At 53.7% G+C, this 18,801-nt stretch overlaps 1 protein-coding gene across 3 annotated transcripts in view; it reads left to right on the top strand.

Moving 5' to 3' along the window:
* The first annotated feature begins 9,600 nt into the window (after positions 1-9,600).
* The window catches only part of SIL1 (SIL1 nucleotide exchange factor), a 105,677-nt gene continuing 96,476 nt past the window's right edge, over positions 9,601-18,801 (top strand). The window contains exons 1-2 of one of the 3 annotated variants that reach the window (XM_071570443.1): positions 9,601-9,633; positions 13,478-13,626. The gene's annotated coding sequence lies outside the window, so the exon portion shown is untranslated. Of the gene's footprint in view, positions 9,634-9,857; positions 10,375-13,477; positions 13,627-18,801 lie in introns of those variants that run through there. The other 2 variants (XM_071570444.1, XM_071570446.1) reach the window with 2 other exon arrangements.

Genomic DNA, 18,801 nt, shown 5'->3' with positions numbered 1-18,801 from the left:
GGTCAGGGGCTGGGGACAGGGCGGTGGGCACACCCAGAAAAGCACCAGCTCAGCACTTTAGAGCAGAGCTAACTAGGAACAGCTTATTGCATTAAAAACAAAAAGAAATAATCGTTCTTAATTAGGACAGAAATCCCCAGATAGGCTTTTTTAAAGAAAAAGCCTAAAAATACCATTTTTGCTTTGATTTGAAAACTATTTCTGCTCTTCAGACTGTAAGATAAAACACATTTGAATTGATGATGCATTTCACAGCAAAAATACATCCCTTTTCATCTTGAAAATGCTGAAATGGGTTGTTAAAAAATTTTCAACGTTTACCCCCTTTTTTAAAAAACAAAATTTTTAATTTAGCTGAAATGTCTTTTTTTTTCCCCTAAAGGAAACTCTTGATTACATTTTCCCCAACAGCTTTAATTAGAATTAACAGTTACAGCTGATTCTTGGCTGGCTGATAAACAGCTGGACTGTGCAGCCCTCTCTGCTCTGGGACTTCCAAACAAGCCCCAGCACTGGCAGTTTAGCCCTGTGCAACATTCTAGACTTGTCTAGTCACTGGAATTTATTTTTCTCTCCTTTTTTGCCCACACTTTCCCCTCTGAGGGTTAGTTTTCACCAGTGCAGCATCTCTAACAGTCAGGGAGCTTCACAGTGAGCCGAGAGCACATTGATTTCTCGAGGAAGAAGCTGCATACTAATTTTTCCTATTTTTCTCCCTTGAGGAATGCAGGTAACAGCTTCAGGAAGGCAGCTGGGTCTGTAGGTATTATGTTCAACTGCTCCTGACAGCAAAGCCTGAGGTCTGTGGGACCCTCATGGGACACAAGGACACCTCGGCTGGGCGGGTGCAGTGTCTGGAGTTGATGCTGGTGTTGCTGGGGAAGCTCCTGGGATTAAAGCAGAACAGGTTAAGCCTGAGAAAAGCATTAGATGAGGATCAGGGGATGGATCAGCCTGTGCTCCAGCCAAGAAAGAGGCCAGGAAGGGCATCCTGCTTAACCCAGACCCTCTCAGGCCGAGGGAGCCCTTGTTTGTCATGCCCAGGAACAGGCTCGTTGCAGCAGCAGCTCAGGATCCCCAGGGCAAGGGCTGGCCCTGGATGTCTCTGCAGCCAAGCCAGAGGGTTCCCAGGCTCCAGCCCACCCTGCAGGACCCCAGAGTCCAGCAGAAAGGTGCTGCAGGAAATCCCAGTGGCTTTGAAGGGCTGAAGCCCAAGTCAAAGCCTTGGCATCCCAACAGCATCCGGGGCCTTCTACCCTGTGTTGAGGGGCTGGAGTTCAGCTGCCATCCTGCCAAGTGCTTCCCTCTGTGTCCAGGAGGATTTTCACACACCCCAAACCCTTGGGAGCAGAGGAGGGAACACCACAGCAGCATGAACAGGGAGGAAGGGCACGGTGGTGGAGAGGAAGGGAAGGTCTGCTCTTAAAACCCCTAAACCCTTTGTTTCAGGCACCCAGGCAGGTCTGTCCAGCCTTTCCAGGCAATCCCCAGAGAGCCAACAGGCTCTGGGACATTCTCCTTCACCAAAACCAGTGCCCCCCATGCCCTCTGAGACTCCCCTGCTGCCAGGTCCAGAGCTTTCCATCACTGTTCATCCTGTGCTGGACAGGGCTCATCTCCTCCCCCTGGAAAGAAGCCCACGGATTCAGCCTGTCCCACCTCTCTTCTCTCCCCTGCCAACAGTTGTGACCCTCCTGAGATAACATTAGGTGAGAGGGAGGCTTCCATACAGATGCCTCTCTGTGATTAATGGATTAAAAGATTTTATCCAAATTAAAGCCTTTCTTCACACTTCACACTTCCAGCTCTTCAGCTGTTGCTCTTTCCCTTGTGTTCCTGTACAGAACTCCCCATGGGCCTGGCTTGCCCCATCCCTTTTGCTGCTGTTTTCTGCCCACAATGACCCAGGGACGTGGCTGGCAGTACCCCCTGCTCTTTGCCACCCATTTCCCCCCAAACCTTCACCGTGCTGAGTCCTGGGCAGACCCTGCTGCTCCCAGGCCAGCACTGTAGATGAGGATGCTGCGAGCACAGCTTGTTTATACACAAAACCAACCCGGGAGAGGGGCTGTAAATGCCTCTTTATTTCCATATTTATCATTGCACTTCAGATGGATGAGGAACCCGATGGAAACTTTAGATGAAACAGGGAAGAAATGAAAAAGTGTCAGCTAGAAACAGCTCAGCTGAGGCTGAGAGCCCCAGGGGTTTCCAGGAGCAAAAAGACTTTCAATTACCACTCTGCTGCTCCATAACATCCTCATTTCCCCAGACGTGCTGCCTGGAGGGATGGGCAGCCAGGGAGCCCTGCCATCCTCTCATTCCACTGTTCTCCCAAAGGCTGGGAGAGGCACCTGGGACCATAAAGCAGCAGTTTAGTCTGGGTGGTGTTTTATGGGCTGATTTCTTCCCAGATTTTGGTGGGTACCAGGAGCAGCAGAGTGTGGGTGTGGAGGTTTCAGAGGTATCTCCAGGTAATGGGCTCCAGGTAATTGTGCTGTGGTGGGAAGGAGTCACAAATCTCTGGACACCTTCAGAGCATCCAGCACTGGGGGTTGGTGACAAATGGATGTTTAAAGCCCATTTTTGCAGGGAATAATGGCTCAAAAATGTCCCCTCCTCTAAGTGTGTGACACTGCTGAGATGTAGGGTCTCCTTGTTTCCACCTCATGGGAGGGGCTTTATTAATTGTCCCGGCCCTTGCTCCTGAATCCACCTGTGCTGTGGTGTGGAGATGCTTCAAATACCTGACGAGGAGGTGGCAGCTGGGATGTGGCTCCTGGATGAGTCAGCTGGATTGGCAGGGATGGGGTTTCCTGGGAGATTTCCAAGGATCTGAAACCTTCAGCCCTGGGAGGGGACCATAAAATCACAGAATCATTTGGGTTGGTAAAGCCCTCCAAGATCATCAGGTCCAACCCTTGGTCCAACTCCAGTCCCTTTACCAGATCATGGCACTCAGTGCCACGGCCAAGCTCAGTTGAAAAACCTCCAGGAATGGGGAATCCACCCCCTCTCTGGGCAGCCCATTCCAATCCCTGAGCACTCTCTCTGTAAAGAATTTTTTCCTGATCTCCAACTTCCATTTCCTCTGGCAGAGCTTGAGCCCATCGTGCCCCCTTGTCCTATTGCTGAGTGCCTGGGAGAAGAGACCAACCCCCACCTGGCCAGAACTTCCCTTCAGGTAGTGCCATGAAGGCATCCCGGCCCTGCTGAGGGATAACCAAAGCTGTGTCCGTGCCCAGGGCTGCTGCTCCCTGGGGAGAAGGCAGGGACAGAGTTCCTCATTGCTGCCTCCACAGTTCCCCTTCAGTCCCCACTCTGGTGACTTTACTTTTACCCAAATCCCTGCTGGGGCCCCCCTAAAGGCCCATCCCAGGCCGTTTGGGGTGATGCTCAGAAAGGGTCTCAGGGCGCTGCTGCCCTCGCAGCCCCAGCTGAGCTGTGGCACTGAAAGCCTGAGTTTCCCTTCACTTCTGTACCCACCAGGTCCCTCTGCTCCTGCTCCGGGATTTACTCCCGTCCCTGCCTCTAACTCCTTTGTGCCGGCCCCGGGGCAGTGCTGGGAATTGCTCTCGGTGCCGCCGTCTGTAATTCCATCCCGCCCCGCACCGGGAGCGAGGGAGGCGGCCCGGGGGACCCGCGAGTGGCACAGCAGCGCTTGGCGGGATGGACGGCACCGTTCCTGCCCTGGGATATAGGCTGGAGTCACCCGGCACCGCCGGGCCCTGGAACAGGCAGAGCAGAAGCTGCCGGGCTCCCAGGAGGGCGAGCTGTGCTGTGGAGACATTCCGGAGGGAGCAGAGTCCTCAGGGATTGTCACCCAGCGGGACCCTCCCTGAGCTGTGCCCCTGCTGCCTGGGCAGCGGCTCAGCCACAAGCCCTGGTGCTGCACCCTCTGGCAGAGCCCCTCGGAGAGCAGGGAGGGCCCCCGGCTCATCCCACGTCCCACTGCGGAGCCTCCGAGGGATGGATGGCAAAAGCCCTTGGATGAGCCGGGTTTTCTCACAGCCAGTGAAACGGGGTTTGTGCTGCTGGTGATCACAGGCTGCAAGTGGGACCCCTCTGATCCGTGTGGAATTCAGGGAGGGCAATGCTGGTGTGGCAGAACCCATCCTGCCATAGCCCCATGTCCCAGCACAAAAAATGGGTGAAAAAAGCATTTTAACAGAAAATGGGGTAACCTGCAGCTGTGATCCCCTAACCCATCCCATGCCCAGCCCTGGTCCCCCCCTGGCTGCACCTGCACTGCCTCAGGCTGGGGCAGGGCTCAGTGCCCGGGCTGTACAGGTGTGTTTCATCCTGTCAGCATGGAAAGAGGCTGCTGGCAGCTCCCTGGCAGGCTGGGGGGGCACAGCAGGGGTGCTGGAGCTACTGGAGCCCAAATTTCATCTCAGTTTTTTGCTACAGCACAATGAAAACTGTTGAGGGGAAGAAAAGGCTTGAGGGGAAAAGTGCTTGGTTCAACAATCCTGGTAGGATTCTCTATCCAGTGACTTGTTTGGCCACAAATCCACCTATTTTGGTGCAAAGCCTGGACCTGCCACTTGGAAACACAACCCAGTGAGTCTCCTGCAGCCTGTGGAGTTTGCCTCTTATCCAGGAGAATGGCACCTCTGATGGTTCTGGTGTCCCACCAGAGGGAAAAGGGCAACTGAACCCCCTGGATGTCTCTGCCTTGCTGTGTTGAACAGCATCTCATGGCCTTCCTTGGGGTCTTCCCCCAACCAAAACTACTTGCAGCACTTTAGTATGGAAAAATCACTAGAAACTCAGAGTTATTGGTGAGGGGCAGCACTGTGAGGCTTCACAGTGATGGCACCTTGTGACTACATTTTGCTTTTGGACTTGAATTGAATGCCCAGTTCTGTGTCTGAGGGGGTGCAGAACAAGCTGTGTAATTCCATTTCTGACCAAATCTGGGACACATTGCCGTGTCTGAGCTGGAGAATGGCCCTGAGGAGGGGAGGTGGCTCCAGCTGAGCATACAGCAGTCACAGACACAAACCCACATGGCCTTTTCCTGAAGAAAATCTGAATTTGTGTTGGCCCAAGAGTTGCTCTGTGGCCCTCAGCACCATCCTCACAACCAATGGCACTGTCTTGGCTCTGGGTGGGAGCTGGGAAACACCAATCCTTGAAATCATTAGGGCAGCTGGAAAGGCAAAGGGAAGTTTTATCCACTTTATCATGACAGTGAATCCCAGGGCAGTGTGGAGCTGTTGACCTGGGCCTGTGCAGAGCAAAGAAAATTTTGTGCCTTCCTGCCCAGGGGACCTGAGCTCTCCCTGCTGCAGTCCCTGCAGCTCCTCAGGTGTGGGACTGGCCCAGCTCTTCCCAGCCCCCAGCCCAATTCACTGTTACCCTTGTGAAGCTGCTCACAGAGAAACTATCAGTGCTGTTTCACAGGGAATAACCCATTTCTGCACCCTCAGCTTCCCTTGGGCATCCCAGGAAGGGAGAGGATTGTCCTGCTCTGCTCTGCACTGGGGCAGCCTCACTGCCAATGGGGGGGCAGTTTGGGGGGGCACAATGGAAGGAAGAGATTGAGCCATTGGAGAGTGTTCAACGGTGGGTTCCTTCAACTCAGCACATTCTGGGATTCTGTGATAAGAGAAGACTGAGGTGCCAGTGACTGGTATTTGGGAATGCTCTGAGCTCACAGCAGTGCCTGGTGGTCCCTTCCTGGGCCAGGGCAGTGGGCAGCACCTGGCACCCTGGGCAGGGTGCTCTGGCCAGGGAGACCATCCCCAAATCCCACCCTGCACCAAGGACCAGCAGCTCTGAGCAAAGCCTGCCCTTGAAGGAAGGGATTTTCCATGAGGAACCACTCCCATGCCGGCAGTTCTGCGGGGTGGGGGCTCTGTGCTCATCAGCCCTCAGGGCCCCTGACAAGGCCCCGCAGTGGCTGCAAACAAAGAGGGCTGAGGGATTCCCGCTGCCTCCCACCCCCCTGCCCGCCACCCATCCATTACCTTGCTGCTTAGTCCTTTTCTCCATCCTTTTACAATCTAAATAGCACATTTTATAGTCGCTGCTAAGTGATGTGATCAACATCAATTACCTACTAAAAGAGAATCAAGTCTTGATTTAAAATTAAGTGCTGCATTTTGCCATGTTCTTTATATGTAGCCAACAGAATAATTGCAGTGACATAAAAACTAATTACACAACTCCACAATTAGGCCTCCCTCCTAGTGCTGTGATTGTCTTTAAGTACATTGATGAAAAATTACTCCCAGCCCTAAATTACTCTCTCACACCCATCTTCTCCAGTACCTTTGAAAAACACCCTCCACCCCATCAGATCAAACAGAACTCGAGATGCAGAAGAAAACAGGTGGAGTGTGGTTTTTAATCTTCTGGATGTGGGAGCAGTTTGAGATGCAGGATTAGGCTGGGATTGCCCAGGGGTGCATGGACTGAGAACCTCAGCAAGGCTTCCCAAACCACATGGCCCTGCCACAGCCAGGGAGAAAATCCCCTTCCCAGCACCTCAGCTGACATTTAGTATCATAGAATCATAGAATTGATTGGGCTGGAAAAGACCTCCAAGATTATCAAGTCCAATCCTTAATCCAACCCCATTTTGATTACCAGATCATGGCACTCAGTGTCACATCCAGTCTCATCTTAAAAACCTCCAGGGACGGTGAATCCACCACCTCTCTGGGCAGAACATTCCAATGCCTGATTACTCTCTCTGTAAAGAATTTCTTCCTGATATCCAACCTAAACTTTCCCTGGCAGAGCTTAAGCCCTCTTGTCCTACTGTTGGTTGCCTGTGGGCTGAAAGCAGAGGCCAGTCCTGCCCAGCTGCCAGCCTTGGCCTTGCTGCATGGAGGGGTTTTATTGCTGTGCCTCAAAGAGCAGGATCACCAGGCTCCAGAGAGGTGTGGGATCATCCCATCAGTGCTGCTCCACCTGGCAGGGACAAGGGGCAGAGCTGGATCCAGCTCAGCTGCCCTGCTGGAGAGATGACAGCAGGGTTTGGGCAGATGGAGCCACAACCTGAGCTGTGGCGATGCTGCTCCAGGAGCAGGGAGGGCCTGGAGCCCAAAGGCAGGAGAATGAGAGAACCATAGAATAGAATCACAGAATGGATTGGGTTGGAAAAGACCTCCAAGATCATCAGGTCCAACCCTTGGTCCAGCTCCAGTCCCTTTACCAGATCATGGCACTCAGTGCCACGGCCAAGCTCAGTTGAAAAACCTCCAGGGATGGGGAATCCACCCCCTCTCTGGGCAGCCCATTCCAATCCCTGAGTACTCTCTCTGCAAAGAATTCTTTTCTGATACCCAACTTCAATTTCCCCTGGCAGAGCTTGAGCCCATCGTGCCCCCTTGTCCTATTGCTGAGTGCCTGGGAGAAGAGACCAACCCCCACCTGGCCAGAACTTCCCTTCAGGCAGTTCCAGACAGTGCTGAGGTCACCTCTGAGCCTCCTCTTCTCCAGGCTGAACACCCCCAGCTCCCTCAGCCTCTCCCCACAGCACTTGTGCTCCAGTCCCTTCTCCAGCCTCGTTGCTCTTCTCTGGCCCCGCTCCAGCCCCTCAATCTCTTTCCTCAACTGAGGGGCCCAGAACTGAACACAACACTCAAGGTGTGGCCTCCCCAAGGCAGAGTCCAGGGGAAGGGTCACTGCCCTGGGCCTGCTGGCCACGCTAGTTTGGATCCAGGCCAGGATCCCATTGGCCTTCTTGGCCACCTGGGCACACTGGTGGCTCCTGTTGAGCTTCCTGTCCCTCAGTCCCCCCAGGTCCCTCTGCCTGGCTGCTCTCCAGCCACTCTGTGCCCAGCCTGGAGCACTGCAGGGGTTGGGGTGGCCAAAGGGCAGGACCTGCCCTTGGCCTTGTTGAACTCCATCCCATTGGAATCAGCCCATCCCTCAAGTCTATCCAGATCCCTCTGCAGAGCCCTCCTGCAGAAGGAAGATGCTGGAATACAGCAAAGCAAAGGCCAGGAGTTACATGTAGCCAGAAATCACAGAGCTACCTGAGAAACCATAAACCCCAACAAAAATCATAAACCTCAATAAAGCTCCTGATGGGCTTTGTGGGATTTGATTCCAGATTATGTTTTTGTGGTGTTTACAACCAACTTGGAAAGACTGAAAACATTCAATTACTGGAAAGGAAAGCCGAGATTTGCTCCCAATCTCCTGCCTCCAGGATCTCTGTGGGTGCCAGCAGCAGGGCACAGCACACAGGTGGGCAGGGCCAGGGGCATTCCAGCACAGGGGACGTGCCAGTTGTCACCTGCTGTCCCTGAGCATCCTCAGCTCCATAACTAAGCATTGCAGGTTCAATTTTGGGGCTGGCAGGGTGGGTTTGGCTGCAGTGTGGTGGGTCCCATGGGCTGCTCCGCGGCCACAGCCCAGCTCTTGCCAGGGAGGAGCATTGCACAGCTCCTGGCTGTGGATTTTCCATCATTTCTGCAATGCCATCCCTCAGTCACTGCCGGGAGAGGGATGGGAAGTGCTTTGGCAGCTGAATTTAATCAGCACAGAGCTGTGAGTGAGCAAGGTGCAGGACCTGTGGGCTCTCACCTGCAGCAGCCCAGCACTCCTGGGGCCTTCTCCCACTTTCTCACCTCCCCCTCAGCACGGGCCAGGGGTGTCAGGGCTGTGAATCAACATCCTTGTGTTTACCTCAAACCTCCCTCAAAACGTGTGAAAAATAAAGGTGCCGAAGCAGCGGGGATGATGTGATGTGTGAGGCCAACATGTGATCCCTGTGAATATCCACTGCTGTCCCCAGCACCCTTCCTGAACATGCCCTCCTTTCCCCCAGCATCCTTCCTGAATATCCCTCCCTTTTCCCCAACACCTTTCCTGAATAGCCCTCCCTTTCCCCAGCATCCATCCCAAATATCCTGTCCTGGTTCCCCAGCACCCACCCTGTGTTTAGCGAGGCCACTTATTCCACAGGGAATACCAGAATCCCTGAGGCTGGCAAAGCCCTCCCAGCCCATGGAGCCCACCCTGTGCCTGATGCCCACCTTGGCAAAGCCCTCCCAGCCCATGGAGCCCACCCTGTGCCCGATGCCCACCTTGGCAAAGCCCTCCCAGCCCATGGAGCCCACCCTGTGCCCGATGCCCACCTTGTCCCCCAGCCCAGAACACTGAGTGCCACAGCCAGTCCTGCCTTGGGCACCTCCAGGGCTGGGCACTCCAAACCTCCCTGGGCAGCCCTTGCCAGTGCCTGACCACCCTTTCCATGGAGAAATTCCTGCTGCTGTCCCGCCCAACCCGCCGCGGTGCGGCCCCTCAGCCAGCCCGTCCCTGAGGGCAGAGCCCCTCCCGGCCCGTAGAGCCTCGGCGGGGCTGGTGCCGTTCCCAGTGCCAGGGCGGTCCCGGCTCCCGCCCGGCCGCTTCCAGGGTCCGGCCCAGGACAAAGCTCGGCTCGGGACACGGGACACGGGACACGACACACGACACGACACGACACAGCCCAACCCCGGCAGTCCCTGTGCGGGGCCGGTGGGCGGAGCTACAAACAATGGGCGGGGCCAAAAGCGGTGCTGATGGGCGGGGCGGGGCGGAGCGAGGGCAGAGGCGGTGCTGATTGGGTGGCATGGACCCGATGGGCGGGGTCAGGGGCGGGGCCGGGCGGAGCGTGCGCAGTGCGGAGCGGTGAGTGGGGGGGCCGGGGCGGGAGGCGCTGCCGGGGCCGGGAGGGGCGAGAGACCGACTGGGACAGGGACAGGGACAGGGACAGGGACAGGGTCAGGGACAGGGTCAGGGACAGGGACAGGGACAGGGACAGGGACAGGGACAGGGACCCGGACCCGGCGGGCACAGGCCACTGCTCGTACTGCGCTGGCCTTGTTCGAGCGGAGCCCGCGGTGAGGCCTGGCCGGGCAGACGCTGCTCCGCCCGCCCCAGAGCGGCCGTGCCGGGCCTGAGGGATGGCGAGTGAGTGCCCGGGGCTCGGGCAGGGCCGGCAGGCCAGGCAGCCGCTGGGGCTGGAGCGGTACAGCGTGACCCAAAATGGGGCCCTGTGGGGGCACTTACCCCTCACCGGCGCAGGACAGGGATCCCTTACACTGGGGAGTTTTAAACATAATTATTTAACCATAAGTGCCCCCAGGGAGGCGCAGTCTGGGCCCTGCCGGAGCACGCTGGGGGACAGAAAGGTGCCGGCACCGCTGGAGCGGCTCCGGGACATTCACATGGATTTGCCTTCAGGGTGTGCGCTCCCGCATTTTAAAACTGTTTAATTATTTTGGTACGAGCCTGCATATGGCTCTCTGGGTGGAGAACTAGCGAAGTTACACGTTGCACAAGGCCGGGGAGCGAGCGCAGAGCAAATGGGAGTTTGTGTATAAACACTGCTTGGAGCTTTGCCTCGGAGTGTTTCACTGGCGAGGCTGAGTAAGTAACACTCGCTCGAGGAGCGATCCCTGACGGGGCCCCGGCGCTGGGTTTGCACTGACGGGCTGTGTAGATACAGTATCTCCGGGGCAGGTTATTTATTCCGCGGGGTTTGCTGGCAGAGCCGAGCCCGTCCGGGTGCCGAGGGAGGCTCCTGTGAGGGGCATCTGTGTGGTGGAGCTGCCTGTGAAGCCCCTGCTCCCAGCACAGCCCCGGCACGAACCATCTCAGTGCAGATAAACCTCGGAGGAAGATGATGACACACCCTGTCATTTACCGAACGTGCTGCCGCAGCGTTCCTGCTCCGCGTGGTCCTTTGAATTCATCTGTGCTCTGGGAGCAGCATTGTTAACGGAGAGACTTAGAGTTTACTCTGCCTTAAAATGTCCAGCGTGGACTGCCTTGTTTTTCAGCAGCCCCCAAGGTGGTTCTGTGGTGGAAGTATCCAAATTACTGTCTCAGACACTATTGTAAGAGGGGAGAGCAGTGCTGCAAGTTCCTGGCTGTGTGACCACGTATTTACGAGACTTGAAGGGATACAAATAAGATCCTTTCAAAGAAATCAGCTGGAAACAATTCCTGTTGAGTTGTCAGAACAGCCCTTGAAGCTGCAGTGCTGTCCCCTTGCCCTGAGGCACAAGAGCAGTGCTGATGCCACCGCCACCGCCTCCGTTCTCACAGCTCAGAATTTCTTTAGCCTGAGCAATGAAACACCTGGAAAACTTTCCAGCACCCCCAGAGCTCTCTCTTTGTGCTCCTACCTGGGCTGTGCAGGTGAAAGCACATCAGCCATACCTGGAGAACTGGCAAGGCAGTGGATTATTGGGATAAATTTAGGGATAACAGTCAGGCTTTCTGTGTGCTAATCCCCTCTGCCACTGCCTCCCTCCGTGGCTTTTATAACCCACCTCGGCTCTCCCCGCTCAGCGTTCCCCTCCGACAAGGAACGTTTGACTCGCGCTCGTCAGGGAGATGAATCAGCTTTAATTAAGATTTGTCGAGCGCTTTGTTGATAAGTTCTCTGTGCAGCTGGTTGCTATTTTTTTATTAACATGCAGATATTCTTAGAAATGACACAGCACTGGGGATCTCTGGGAAGCTGCTCTGCCAAGGGAAACGGTGCCTGCTAACCAGGGCTTTGTCAAATCCTTTCTGGTTGTGGTTCACGAGGCAGCTCGAAAAAACCCAAATCCCCTCGAGTCACTGGGAAATCTTCAGTGTTCCTGGAAGTTAAGCCCTGCTTTTGCATGGGATTTGTAGCTCTTACCCCCTTGCTGGATTTCTCCCGAGCATTCAGTGTGCTGATGGCATCAGCTGCTCTCACCTGCTGGGGAACACCTTGTTGCAATGACTTCAGGTGCTTCCAGCAATTAGCCCCTCCAGTTATCCTGTCCGGGGTAGGGAGGGCTGGGTGATGACCCTTATGGGCTCCGTCGAGCTGCAGAGGGTGGTGGGTGAAGGGAAACTGGGAAGCCTCTCCCTAGGGGAGCATCCCATCCCCTGCTGGCTTCTTTACTGCAGTAGAGGAGGCAAGTGAAGCTGCAGAGCTTCGTTTGTGCAAGATAATGAAGGTGTGAATGGAAATGGTTATACGGTGGTGCTTGTGGTGTGTGGGTGCTCCTTCAGTGGGATGAGGAGCTCTGCTGTATTTTGGTGAAGAGAAGGCTGTTCATTTGGCTCTGTCATGTCTGTAGGAGGGGCCAGATGGGATGCTAAAATGAGATGCAGGGCTGGAACAGGCTCCTTGTCCATGTGGCCTGAGCCAGGGGTGAGATCCGTGGCCCCAGGGTGGTAGTGCAGGTCTGGACAGGGGCCTTGATTCCTTCTGAGCCTTGAGGGAATCCCGGTCTCACAGAGCCTGGTTGCTTGTCTAACTCACTCTTGCAGCAAATTGAGCAGCCAGTTCAGCTCCTGCTGTGATAGAATGGGGAGCCCAATGGATGATTTTCTTTCTTGTAAATCCTGTTACAGTCTGGGCGCTGGTGCCGGCCCTGGAGGGAGCAGATGGAGAAACCCCCTGCAGCTGGAATGGGGTGGTGTGTTTTACACTGCTGAGTGCTCCACTGGTTGCCCAGACTCTCTGGTTTGTCTGTGACTTAGAGGTGATACCTGGCACGGAGCCCAGAATTGGGAATTTTATGTTCCTGGATGATGTCTAGCTCTTTGCAGCTGAGCTGTGGTGTCACAGCAAGGCCACATTTAGGCTGCTCCCTGCTTTTCCTCAGCATTCCCCCCTTGCAGAGCCTTCCCCTGCCCTCTCTTTGATTGCTCAGTCTCTGTGCTCTTTCCAAGTGGAGTTCTTTGCATTGTTTTTCTTGCTTTTCTTTCCATGGATTTGTGGGTGTTTTGAGAACTTTTCTTCAGTTTATCAATTCCAGTCATGACCTCTGGAGTGCTTCCAACTCTGAACTGCTGGGCATCCTTTCAGGTTTTATAGAAATGCTTTCTCTGTTGTTCAGACATTAATGGAAAGGCTGAACAGAGGCAGACCTGGGCTGAGCTCTGAGAGCCCAGACAAGGATTTCTCCTGTTGTGACATGGAATTGCTGATAGCTACCCCTAAAGTGTGTGGGGCTGAGTTGCTTTGGTTGGTCTCTTTTTTCTTAGTTAGTAATGAGCACTGGGCTTCGTTAAGGTGAGCTCCCCTAGTCCCAGCTCCTCTGGCTTTGGGAAGCACTGGGTGGATGGAGTGAAAAGCCTGCATTGTGCTGGTTGGAGGTGTGATGGGCAGGTCTCTGTACAGGGGGATTTGTGCTCTGTGTCTGAAATCTCAGGTGATTTTCAAGAGCTTTCATGAAGTTCATGTACCTGAGGCTTCTTGTTGGTGCTCACTAGGACTGGGAGGGCTCTGAGGCAGTCCCAGCCCTGCTTTCCACCGAGAGCAGCGGGGTATGTGTGTGGGGAATTTGTGTGCGTGTCCTGCTCCCCTTTGTTTGTCCCTAGGCCTCTCCTCAGTGAGAGCTGGGCTTGTGTGTATGTGACTAAGGTAGTAAAAATACATTTTTCTCCTCAGGCAATCCCTTGTGTGGTTGCTTTGCTCTGGAAGAATTAAAAAGGAGTTGCTCTGGAGAAATTAATGGCACTCATTTTTATCCCTGACTAGTGTCACTGTGAGAGAGGTTGCAGGATCCCTCCTTCCACCAGGACTCTGCCAGCTGAGCTTGAGGAAGAGGAGTTACTTGAGCTGAAATAGATTTCACTGGAGGAAACATCAGTGCCCAGGCAGGACCAGCTCTACCCACCCCAAGTTCTGTAAGTACTGAGCTGCTGGGTTCAGCTGCTGGAACTGTAAAAGGCTGGTCCTTTACAAAGTGCTCTTCCACCCTCTCTTCCATCTTCCTTTGCACATTGGTGTCACTCTGGGCTGAAATTTGGGCCCCACTGAACTGAAGGACAATGCAGGGTTCCTCTGTGGGGTTCTTCTCTTCCTCCTCTTTGGGCTGGTAACTTGGGGTACCTGCCCACAGCTGTTCCTCCAGCTGTGCTTCAGGGCAGCCTCACCAGGGTGGAGATGCTGTGCCCTGCTTGTTCTCCTGTGTTGGTCCATGGCTGAGTTATGGAATCGTGGAACATCCTAAGTTGGAAGGGACCCACAAGTGTCACTGAGTCCACCTCGGTGGGTGCCCTGACCAAACTGCAGTTCCAGGGGAGAACATTCAGCCCCCCCACCCCAGCATTCCTGTGGTTTCTGTTGGATTCCTCCTTCCTTCTCCCTGGGGGCTGTGTGCTGTAGTTAAATATGGGCAGAAAGGTTGTGTTCCACTCTGGATTACAGCAGAATCTCAGTGATGGATAAATTGCATCCCAAGCCCAGTTTGCAAAGCCCTTTGGGCTTCGTGGGCTGCAAGAAGCTCTATTTTATTCTAGGTGTGTGTTTGCTGATAATTCTATAGGATTTGCAGTCAGCAGGTTGTAAGAGCCCTGATTATACCAGTTCCCTGTGCAGTTAGACTCTGCCCAAATAATTCAAGTGCCTGCTGCAGAGAGAAAAAGGAGGATGGAAGATGATTTAGAAGCCTCTGGATCACTGGAGCAGGTGGGAAGATGAATATGTTGATCTGAAGTAAATACCCAGCCAGGTCTATGCCTTTAAGCATCTGAAGAAAATTCAGGATTTTCTTAATGTCTGCCTACTTTAAACCCAAATAATTCCTTTAACGAGGGGGCTTAAGGGTTTAACTTAATTTTAGAATTTTTATTTCAAGCATGCGTCCGTAAAATTGACTTTTTTATCACAGAATGCTTTAATGTCTTTGCTGCTCATTTGCAAGAAATCTCTGCACAGTTATTTCTTGTGTACCAGTTAAATCTATCAGCCAACAGATGTCAAGTGTAGCAAAAATGCTATAATAATATTATGGTCTAATAATAGTCATAATGATTCTAATTACCTGGTGCAGCTTTTGAGAGAGGCAGATTCAGGAGTCAGTGCAAAGGAGGTGTTTAACCTTGAACTGCAGGAGCAGGGTGGGCAGGTAAATGCCTCCCTGACATCCGATCCCGTCAGATCTCGGAAGCTCAGCAGGGTCAGCCCCGGATTAGTACTTGGATGGGAGACCTCCTGGGAAATGCCGGGTGCTGTAGGTTCTAGTCCCGAGGACTTCACTGGCACCGTCCAAGCTCGCTCGGCCGTGGCAGATGAACCTCAGGAGTGAAACGGTGGGGCCAGTTCTGCCCACGCTGAGCCTCACCTAAAATCCACTGCGCAGGCTGGAAGGGCACACCCACGTGGGGACAGCCCTGCCCAAATCTGCATTCGCGAAGTGTGGCCATCTGTTGCAGGAGCAGGGCACTCCCAGAGGTGCCTGTGCTGTGCCCCTGTCTCCATAGTGGGTATCCCATTCCCTTTATTTCCTCCAGCAAACTGGGAGTGGCAGTCCGGTGTGGTTTAGGTGCTCAGACCTCATTCTGGCTGTGTTCAGAGGAGGGGAGGAGTGCTGGCACATTCCTTGGAGTACCAGGAGTGTGACCCTGCTCATTTTTACCCTCTGGTGCTCCCGCTGTGTGGAGTTGGTGGCACACATGGGTTGCTCCCACCTCGGGAAGGTTCTGGAGCCTCAGCAGTCTCCATCCTTCATGCCAGGTGGTTGTGCTGCCTTTAAGTGTCAGGGGAGGCTTTGCCAGGGCCTGGAAGCACAAAGCCAGCCTGAATCTGTGCACTGGGAGAGTGTCTGGGTGTGTGCAGGTGAGTGGCCCTGAGTTGTTGGTCCTGATGGGGGGCTTGGTGTGAAAGGAGAGGAGGAGGATGGGCTGTGCTTGCCTTGCCCTCACAGTCTGACCCCACAGCCTTGTCAGAGCCTCTTTCCCCACATGCTCCATGTGCCAGCTCTGTTATGTCACTCCCAATGCCCCTCTGCCACCATATTTTTCCTTTAGAAAGATCCTGGGCTGTATTTTCTATATTCCTGCCATTTTTGCCCAGTATTTCTGTGTGCTGTTGGTGCTTTGGGGTCCCAGAGCTCGTTATTGTTGTAGGACAGATAAGGCAATGCATAAGGGATCACCTAAGTCTGTGACATGAAGTTGCTGAGGAGTCCCTGGTTCCCAGAGCAGGATCATTTCCGCAGAGGAAGCCCTGCCAAGGCTGGAATTTGACAGCTTTCAATGATTATATGCCAGGCTGAACGTTTTTCCTCTAAATAATAGATTCAAGTGCTGATGAGAACTCAGCAGGACCTACGGGAACATGTCTCTTGCTTGCTGGTCCCTGGCATGGGCAGCAGCTGGAAATCTTCTGCTTTCCTTTGAAATGAATCCAGAGGTGTCCTTGGAATGTTTTCTTCTTCATTTCCAGCCTACTCATAGGCAGGAATGCTCTGCTCCTTGGGAAGGCCAGCACCTTGGCCCAGGGCTTGTGCTGAGAGCTCTGCCACCTCCAACCTTTCCTTTGGGAGTGAAGCTCAGCCTTTCCTTTGGGGCGGGGGCCCGGCCTGTCCCTGGGGCGGGGGCCGGCCTGTCCTTTGGGAAGTTTGCTGCTTGCTGGAGTCAGTACCTGTGCTGTGCATCACCATGGAGATGAGGCCATAGAGCTGCAGGGCACAGCCTTTTCAAGGCTCACCTGAAGAAGGATGTGATAATGGGCTTGTTTAGGGGAAAATGATTTCTCAGAGTAAATAAATCGTCAAAGAACACTTGGCATCACCTCAGGTGCTATTAAGGAAAAGATCTCTTCAAGCCAGAGCTGTAAGGCTCATGCAATATTCACTTGCTTTTAACGGGCTGCTTTGCTCCACCTCAGGCCCTGCCCAACAATGACTCACTAACCCACTTGTGCTTTTACTTAGCCTGAGATGCCAAAGCTCCTGCTGCTTTTCTCCTCCCGGTATATGTGTTTCTTACCCTGCCACAAGAGCACCTTCCTTGTGGATGAGAAGTTGACCACGAGCTGGCAGTGTGCTCCTGTGGCCAAGGAGGCCAGTGGTGCCCTGGGGGCATCAGGGAGAGCACTGGCAGCCGGGCAGGGAGGGGATCCTGCCCCTGTGCCCAGCCCTGGCAGGCACATCTGCAGGGCTGTGCCCAGCTCTGGCTCCTCAGGGCAAGAGAGACAAGGAGCTACTGGGGAGGAGCTGTGGAGAACACAATGATGATGAGGGTCTGGAGCATCCCTCTTAGAGGAGAGACTGTGGGAGCTGGGTCTGATTGTCTGGAGAAGACAGAGGGAATGTCACCAATCCATGTAAATACAGAGTGGGTGTCCAGAGAGTGGTGCCTGACTCTTGAGTGGTGCCCAGTGACACGGTGAGGAGCAATGACCATCATTAAAACATGCAAAGTTTCACCTCAACATGAGGAAGAACTTCTTTCTGTGGAGGATGGCAGAGCACTGGAACAGGTGCTTGGGAGGGGCCTGGGGTCTTTCTCCCTGGGGACGTTCCAAACCCACCTGGCCATGCTCCTGTGTCACCTGCTCCAGGTGACCCTGCCTTGGCAGGGGGTTGGACTAGGTGGAGGTTCCTTCCAACCCAAACTATTCTGTGGTTCCTGCATCCCTTTTCTCATCCTGGTTAATGTCCAGGTTTTCACTGCTCTCTCATCCCAGTCATCGCTTCCTCACGACTGGTTGGGTTTCCACAGGACGTGAAGGGTGTGTGGGTGCACTGAGCTCTCCTGCATGCAGAGACACCTCCCTGGGCTGGCAGGGTGTGCCAGCACACCCCAAACCCTGTCTGCTCATGGCAGCATCGTTGGAGGGTTGGGGACACTGCCCTTTCCTCTCACCCAGCCCTGGTGCACTCTTTCCTTGTCCAGATTCTGGGACACAGAGAGCCGTCTGGAGGAGCCCTGTGGCCCCTCTTTGCCTCATTGCCTCCACATCTCATTCGAGACTTCATCTGTAAACAGTGCCCTTGCTAAACACTGTGTCTCTTAATTTCTCTCTGCAAGAGTATTATTTAATTTGTAACTGTTTTAGGACGTTATTTGAAAAATCCGATATGAAGCTGCATTTCATTTACTGTAACGATCCACTAATGCGGGCGCATTTCAAAGGCACGAGATGCAGCACTGTGGGCTTTAATTAAATTTTGTTTTTCAAGTAAGCATCAATAGACAGACAATAACAAATGGTGGACAATATGCATACAGAACAAAGTCACTCCATTTTCTTTTCCAAGACTCTGGAAGTGAAAATGCATAGCCCTTAAAATTGACTTGGCCCACTCACAACTGCTGCTTTAGTGCAGTTAACTCACTTTAGGGGGAGTTTTTTCTTCTCACTTCTGACTTAATTAATTTTCTTGCTCTCTTCCTGCCCACAGAATAAACAGTTACACTGTGGAAAATTTCCAGCAGGAGCTGTGGGTGATCTGAGTGCTACTGCAAGCTCTGGACTCAGTTTGGAATACTGTGTTGTTGAGTAATGTGTGGTGGCTCATCGAGATGGGCCCTCATCAGGGTGGCAGAACAGAAGGGCTGGTGTGAGATCCTCATTCCTGTCTCTTGTGTCTGGACAAGGGGGATGGTGGGAGGCAAACGTGGTGTTGCTGCATCCAGCATTGTTGTACCCAGGTCAGGAATCACCAAGTGGCTCCTGAGTGCATTTCATTCCTTCAGAGAGTGTGGGGTAATCAAGCACACAGTGTATGTGTGGAAGCTCAGGATGCCTGTTCCAGGTCAGCAGGAGGCTGCTGGGAATCATCATGGCACTCACAGCTTGTACATGTGTTCTAGGAGTAGGGGAATTCACCCCTGGTGCTCTAAATGGGCTCCTTTGCTCAGGTGTGAGGAGGGGTGAACTGGCTGCCTGGAGCATGGCTGAGTTCTGCCTGGCTCTGGTGCCTGAGGTGGATTTGGTTCTTTCCAAGTGTCTGGAGAATTTGCCATTGTTCAGAAGCACAAGCAGAATTTGCTGAGGAAGTCGGTGTGGGTGCCCTGGCCTCCCACAGCACTGCAGCCCTTTGGTTCTCCCTGAAATCTCTCCAAGTCAGA

Source organism: Pithys albifrons, chromosome 15, assembly GCF_047495875.1.
Source record: "Pithys albifrons albifrons isolate INPA30051 chromosome 15, PitAlb_v1, whole genome shotgun sequence".
Lineage (NCBI taxonomy): Eukaryota > Metazoa > Chordata > Aves > Passeriformes > Thamnophilidae > Pithys > Pithys albifrons.
Note: the sequence above shows the minus strand (reverse complement) of the source record. Positions and strands in the feature narration are given on the sequence as shown.